At 33.3% G+C, this 8,266-nt stretch overlaps 1 protein-coding gene across 1 annotated transcript in view; it reads left to right on the forward strand.

Moving 5' to 3' along the window:
* Calcrl (calcitonin receptor like receptor) overlaps positions 1-8,266 on the forward strand; it is a 99,286-nt gene that overhangs the window by 14,153 nt on the left and 76,867 nt on the right. Inside the window, exon 2 of the mRNA XM_008826749.3 lies at positions 2,474-2,541. The gene's annotated coding sequence lies outside the window, so the exon portion shown is untranslated. The remainder of the gene's footprint in view (positions 1-2,473; positions 2,542-8,266) is intronic.

Below are 8,266 nucleotides of genomic sequence, written 5' to 3' on the forward strand. Positions count from 1 at the left end.
TTTAAATTCTTTTAAATATTTAAAATAAGTCAAGGAACTTACAAATTGGCAGAATATGATTGTATCTCTCCTCCGATTACTGTAAAAATGAATTCTTATATATGCAAATATTATAGAAGGCATTGGAGTTTGTGTCTTTCATATAAGTCTTAATTGGAAACCATATATATGCTTTCATAAACATCAACTGAATTCATCTTACATATTTCTTCAAGGCTTCAATTTCCTCTTAGTAATTATACTTAGTTATAGATTTATTAAGTTTCACTAGAGCAAGAGTTCTTGAAGAACTCATATCTGTTATACATACAAGCTGGATTTTTTTGTCAGGCTCTCACTGTGTAGCTCCATCTGGCCTGATACTCAGTATGTAAAGCAGACTCACAGAGATCTGCCAACCTTGACCTCCTAAGTACCATACTTGTCATGCTGTATTTCTCTTTTGTGTTCTTAGGATTTAGTCCATTTTAATGTTATTCTCCAATCAATTTAGGCATTGTGCTACTTGAATGAAATTAATTGTTTCTTTCATTTTGACTTAGATATTTTTAGATTTCTATTTTGTTTGTATAATATTACTTTTGCCTCTTTATTGGATATAAATATACTTCTACTACATTATTTGATACTATATGTAATGACATCTCTCATAAATCTGATAGTTAAGTACACGCCAACACATACACTGTAATTTTGTTAATATGCAAAATACTTACTAACCAAAATTAACTCCTTCATAGATGTGAGGTTAGCCAGATTTGTTGGCTTCATAAGCTAATAACCAAAAAGATGGAAACAAATTACTTCATGGCTACTTTGATTGAGATGAAAAATGAAAATTGTAGAACTATGCTGAGAAAAATCACTCCTGCTCCTCAGTTGTTTCTATTTCTAGTGGCATTTTCTAACAAGTTGGGAAAATGTTCAAAATAAACTTCAACTTTGAACCTGCTGAATTCCAAATGGATGCCAATAAAGCCCCAAGCTAAACAGTTTTTAGTTTTTTCCAAAAGAACTTTTAGAAAATCCAGATTCTAGAATTAGGCAGTTTCTGTTCACATGTAAACAAGTCTCCTTAATATAACTAGGGTATGATCCTATTAATAGCCATATTAGATTACAATGATATGTAGACAATTATGGAAATATGAGAATTTTAAAATTATAGTGTAATATTACAAAGTAATTTAAATTATTTTGGTTCAAAAATGCTTTATTACAGAGATTGCTTTTAAAAATAATCCCTCTTGCTTGGCATGGTTGTATACCACTTTAATTCCCGCACTCAAAAGACACAGGCAGACAGAACTTTCTTTGTGAGTTCAAGGCCAGTCTGGTTTACTTAGGGAGTTTCAGGCCAGTCAGTCTCACATAGCGATACACTGCCTCAAAAATTAATCATTCTTAATACTTTTGAGTGTTCACATAGGCTTTTTGCCTTTACTTTATAAAAATCCTTGACAATGATATAGACGACTATTAAGCATACTGAAGGATCATGACAGCAAGATCAACAGAAGCTTCTCACAAATAATCACAAATCACAAAATTAACATTTTTGAAATTCTATAAATTTTAATGCTTTAAATTTCATTTAAAGATGCAAAACAATGACAAGTATTTTATGATTTCATTATACTTCCAACATTCATTTGCACCTGGAAAGATGTATGTGCAACATACTTATATACATTCTGCTTTGTTTAGCAATGGATTGATCCATTACTAGCATTCTATGTATAGGAAGAGTTCAAGTTCATTTCTGACCCCAGACAGCCTCTTGTTCCTTCCTTGATGTGGTCTATGATCACTCTTTGTTTTGAATCTATCCATTCTGACCAGACTAATTGTCTATCAATACTTTGAAACAGCCAAATCATTCTTGCCTCAGAGCCACCGACAAAGCCATCAGATGGGGGCGAACCTGTCTCCAGGCAGGCATGGAAGCCTCCCTCCTTCATCATGTCCTGCTTCAGTGCCTCCTCAGAGACATTCTATGACTGTCACAGTCTTCTAATACTTCTCTTACTTGCTTCATTTTTCTTTGTAGCTCTTATTAGCACTGGTCCTGCATACCTTGTTGGTTAGGTTTCTACTTATAAGCTCCAGCAGGACAGGGACTGTTGTATCCTTGGTTTTTAAACCAAAATCATACTTTAAAAGGCTTCCTGTCTTCCTCATGCTAAAATCTCCAGCAAAGTGAAACATCTGTTTCCATGTTTGTGCCCCTCGTTGACCCCATTTTAAGGATATAAGCTGCCAAAATGAAGTTTTTTTTCTTACTTCCAGACATGCTTAATAGTAACCTAAATGTGACAGATATACCCCTCTCAACTTCCCTTTTGAATGTACCACTTTAAATTATGAGCTTAACAGAGAAACACATTAGTCTGGTATATACCTTAAAGCTAAATTCTATAAAATTCCACTAACAATGTTACTAAATTCACAGAAATGTTCTTCTGTCATCCAGGGTCTTACGATGATACACCAACCACTTGTGCTGCCAGCTGTCAAAACTTCGGATGGCCCAACTTTCAGGTATTGCATATATTTCAACAAGATACTTAAAGTAAAATGATGAATTTCCAACAAAGTCAAAGCTACTAAGAACACAAAAGCAATAGGGAGAAAAAAATATCACAGAATAGTACATAGCTAACTTCCAAATAAAAGGAAACCTTGAAAGGCAACCCAACAAATTAGGAATAAAGATAGTATCATGGACACCTGTCAAACTTCCAAAATCATGTTCTTGGAACATTAGGGAGTGATATTAGGTAATATTTTTGTTCTTTTGGACAGATAATTATGAGTGTTTAGTTAATTTGAATATGCTGTATCAGATATTTTTGTTCTAATAATTTAATAATATAAGCCATAGAAATAATGTATATGTACATTACATTAATCCAATGAAAGAAACAAATTTAAATGCTATACCATGGCTATGCTATTCAAACATCTTTTCTATGCAGCATTCTTTGTTTTCTGATTCACACAATCACTGATATATTTCTGTAATTGGGATGGGGTCAACTTTTCCATATTTGAAGAATGGAGGATAGCTTATTTATAAATAAGGAAACAGGAAAATAGGATAGGAAAAGTTTCAGCATTTTGAAGTGCTGTAGATATGATTTTCAGAACTCTCATGCAAAGACTTTGACTTTCAATTCTGTTAAAAAAAATACAGGCTTCATGGGTGGTGATGCTTTCAAAAAAACTACTGTGCACACTGATGAATCTTCTTATATCACCATTATATTACCATAACAAATAAAATACTAATTATCCATCTATTACTAAGCCAGATAGTCCCAACTCTACAATAGTAGATATCCTTACCCCAACTTAATTTTAGTCTGAAAAGAACGCATTTCCCAATAAACCATCTAGTAACCTATGTTATCTTAAATTCAAACCTGGATGAGATAATTTCTTCCTTTGTATTTAGCATGATTTTTTAAAAATTCCCAAGTTATGCTCCTAGACCCCCAAAATAGACTGCCTGTCATTGTTCTTTGTCCCACAGCCTGTCTTTGGGAACTCATCATTGTTCTCTCTTTTCATGTGTTGGCTTCCTCTGCATATTACAATGTACATGACTCACTGTTCCTCACAGCAAGGCTTGAATGCTCTAAATGCCTACATATATCTGACAGCTGCCTTTTTCTTCCTGAACTTTTCTATGTGATGTGGTGCCAAATCAGTTCTTACAAGGCTCCAACTTTGCTTCATAAAGATATGGAGGGAAAAGTATATAAAAAAGAAAATATATGCTAGGCACAGGCTGGACCAACACTACACTCCTGCCTCTGCTTCAATTCGTGACTGTCTCTCAGTGTTGCATGTCTATCAGTTTTTCTTAGCTTCCAGAAAGCTCTCCTTATACTGCCATCTTCATATCTTCCCAAGATTATCCAACTTCCTATTCCATGTCATTGGTCATAGATGCCATGTTGCATTAATATATAGAATATATAGAGTCCTCCTACAAAATTAAAAATGTACTGTTTGTGTTTCTTTATGTTTTTAAAGACACATGAAAATACATTTGCATTTCTGTGTTTCTGGTCAAATGAGCAAATGTCTGCTTTAAACACATGAGAAATGTCTAGAATCCATGAAGAAGCAAATGGTGTCTTTATAAGAAAGCAAAAATCATTTACTGTATTTTTACAGGAAGTTCTTGCTGTGGCTAAATGCTCTTTACTTTCTTGGACTATTATAGATATCTCACAAAGGAAAACCAAATATAAATATTTGAAGCTTTTAATGTGTTGGATCTAAAACCTTCCTGCCAATGAGAAACACACCTTGGATTTAAAGGAAAGTAAAACTATGTATTCAGTCAGCCTGCAGATGGACCTGTCAGACTTTATTTTCTGATTCACATTCGTAATGGTCACTTGGAAAATCTGTTTCTTTCCAATCAGAACATTTAACATTTTTGTTCTATTATCTGGTCTTCTAGCTTTGCTGATTAAATTCATCTTTGAAAAGTATCCATTGTACCATAGGATTAATCATTTATTTATTTTAAAGTTTTATCGGTATGGTACGATGTGAATTGTAATTTCCATATTCTGCATTGGTTCTCTCCTGCTTGGATGCCTAAGCACAGAGATTCCAGAAGTCCTACATTCAAATCATCCAAAATCATCTAATATATGAGTTTTATAGCCTCTTAGAACTGAAAAGACCATTCGAGGATTTTTAGCTATCCAAACCTCCTCATTTTAAAGATAATAAATACAATTAAGAATATTCAAAATAATCAAAATTATAACATATAAAGAAACTTAGTATCAAATTCTTTTTAATACACCCATTTTGACTATTCCATAAAATGTTCCCAACTCCCTGATCATGTTTCTAAGAAATCAGTCTATGGACAATAGACTGATTTTCAACTTGAATCTCAATGAAGTAATCATTTTCAACTTGAATGAAGTTTCATTTTCAACTTGAATCTCAATGAAGTAATCTCTTATATTGTTAGATGTTGGACATGTTTTGTCTTTCAAAGCACCCAAAGAAAACTGCCAATGCTGTTAAGGTTGGACTTCTGGAAATGACTTCATTTCTGAGGCCTGTATTCACTCCATTGTTCATCAAATTTACCAAGAAATTTTCCAATTTGGAACACATAACCTGCTGCTTTATCTTAAATTTCAGCATACTTGATGCTATGTAGTGTAACTCCACAGTAAGATTGATAGTTGTATTGAAATACTTTACTCACAGATGTCTTTATGACATTTTCTAACCATTTGTCATGATTGCACACTTTGTGAACATTCTGTATATAGCAGAGGTCTCTCAATTTCCAATTTATTGTGTTTCTTTCTAAAGTGATTGTATTTATTTAACATCAGGGACTTAAATAGCTGACTCAACACCATGTTTTTATGTTAGATGCATATTAGAGAATAGAATCCATTGCACAGATGTTACTTCATTTGTTAGCAGAGACATCAGCTGGCTTCACATTCACAAAACACATAAAAATGGACCAAGGACCTTGCTTATTGGATGTAATTATTTTATTCTTTGTGTTTCACTTTTAACTACTGTGTGTGTATGTGTGTGTGTGTGTGTGTGTGTGTGTGTGTGTGTGTTGCTAGGAATTGAATACAGGGCCTTATTCATGCAAGGCAAAAATTCTTTCCATTGAACTACATTGCTAGCTACTTTCAATTTACTGTTTTTAAGGTACCAGAATTCATATATGAATATATTTTATAATATTGCTTTCAATTGAAATCTCAGTATTAAAGAATACCTGAACTGTGAATGTAATTAGCTATGCATCCTTTATAACACTTCCTTCTATTTTTGATGTTTGGATAATAGAAATTTTTAATGCTACTTATTGCATTCCTGACATTTAGTGCTTTTTTTCATATTACTACAATGAAACAAGGATGGATGCTTCAACATCCTGCCTTTTGCCCACTTCCTATGACTCTTCCCTCAGCATCTATATTTTTATGTGAAGGAGCTTTGGATTTTGCTGAAGAAGGAAAAGGGAAATTAGTTTTTTGGTGATGTCTTCATATATTTATGTGACAATAAGGGAATAAAGTTTCAAAGGATGACATGGCATCATTCCTTTACTGGGCATTTGAAATGATGTGGAGCTTCTCAGGAGCTGAAGATAAGATCTTTTATGAGATAATTAGTAAAATTATTGATAGAATTTTGTTGACTTCTGCCAACATAAGAAAGGGTAAAGTTAAGAATGATTTTCAGCTAATTCTGCACAAAACACAGTAGGACTTGGACATGCCAAGATTTGATGGCTTAGTAATCATTGGAGAGACTGTTAGGGTAAAGTGGAATCTAGTGTCAAGAGTGAGGTCATTTCAGTTGATCCTTAGGACAGAAAATAAAGACGAATTTGGTAGGATACAATAGAAAGAATGATGTGTAGTGATCTTAGGATAAGACAGAAGGAACAGAGTGCAACAATCTTTTGAGGGGGCTGTCAGATGGACCCCCCCTTTGAGACTCAGAAAGCAATGAGAACTTTGCAGCCTGCTGAAGAGCTTGTGTTCCTTGAAATCAGGAGTATACGGACTATTGATAACATGACATGAGATCAGAGGCTACAGAAGAAAACCAAGGTTTCTGTAACAAAAATAACTATATAGAGTTCACATACATAAAATTAAGATAAACAAATTGTATAGATTTAAGAGTAGTTTCCAGCATTGCACTTATAAAAACAGTAAGTGGGCTATAGGATTACATGGCTGACAGTTTCCTTGGCAATATAAAGTATGTATATGTGATGTTTACTAATAAATCTATTTTTATATGGAGAAAAAAATGAATATAGCTACTTCCATATGGGTGGTCTTGTTGCTAATCCACGTAATTTCTAAGAATTAATCTATTCTAGCATAGATAGCTCTAAGTAGGCAGCACAACATGCAGATTCTTGTAAGTCAGCCACAAAACAATAAACTCCAATCACAAGTACCCCTTCTGTATTTAGAGGAAATTCCTAAACCGCTTGAATCATTAGCTCAATCTTCAAAATCCATGTAAAAGATCAATATTCACATATGTTCAGTCTACTTAAAAATTAAATATGAATTATTATTGTCTTGCTTAAATAATGCAAGACAAGACATGAGGTGCTTACTATCCATTTTTTGTTCTAAAAACCAGGCTTCCCTTATACTTTGCCTTCTATACTGTCTATGCACATTCAAAATGCTTCTGTTTCTTCTCACTCACTGTTATTCAAAAATAGATCTCCTGAAATGTAACTCCCTATTATCTCCCAATGATTTTAGACTCTTAATTGTTTAAAGCCCAAATGACTTATTTTCCTCCTGGCAGTACTTGACAGGAATTCATAACCCATTTCAATGTCTTCTTTATGGACTGTCTTTTTCTGCATGCCCTGAGATTTACTATAGCTGTGGGCAAAAACATAAAACTTGGCAAAAGCATATTTTCTACAGCGATCTTTACCTCTAAGTCAGATCCTCTCAATTTGTCTATTTCTTTTATTTTGAAAAATAATCAAAGTAAGAAATGCATTTTTGCCTTTTGGTTTGAGCTGTACCTTCAGTTAGATTTTATAATCTTCATACTTTGAAAAGGCGGTAATTTTAAAATGAGAGATTTTTTTCCCCGAGATATGTATTCTAAATATTGTATTATAATCTCATAAAAGATCTCTTAACTCTTCCAGAGCTACTTCATTAAATAATTCTTTCAATTAATAGATTTTTTTTTTTTTTTTTTGGAGATAAGTTCTCACTATGTGGATCGAGCTGGTCTCTGTCTCCAAATCCTCCTGACCCAGGATCCTGAGTGCTGGATTACATCATTACTTGGCTTAATCAACTGATTTTTTTATCTGATAGAAGCTTCTCTCTTATATTAATTTTGTAGGAAAGGTATTATGCGTTAAATGCATGAAATGCCAACAGATTTGATTACCTTTAACCAAGTAAACGGTTTTTAATATTCCTAATTTTAGGACTATTGTAAGTATTAATATCTGTTTTATTTTGTCAATTTTGGTGCAATTTCTATTAAAAATCTGTAAGTCACTGTGACAGTAGCAACTAAAGAGTGAATGATTAGTAGAACAAATAGTGGTTAAGTCTGCAGTGAGCCAGTCTCTATTTCCAGTACGATTTGCATACCACTCTAGAACTAATGTTATGCTACACCTCTTCATTATTCCTTCAGGCACACATCACAGATCCATTAGAGATAGATTTAGAACTTTACCAAA

The sequence above is a fragment of the Nannospalax galili genome, unplaced genomic scaffold (assembly GCF_000622305.1).
Source record: "Nannospalax galili isolate Female #2095 unplaced genomic scaffold, S.galili_v1.0 scaffold790, whole genome shotgun sequence".
Classification (NCBI taxonomy): Eukaryota; Metazoa; Chordata; class Mammalia; order Rodentia; family Spalacidae; genus Nannospalax; species Nannospalax galili.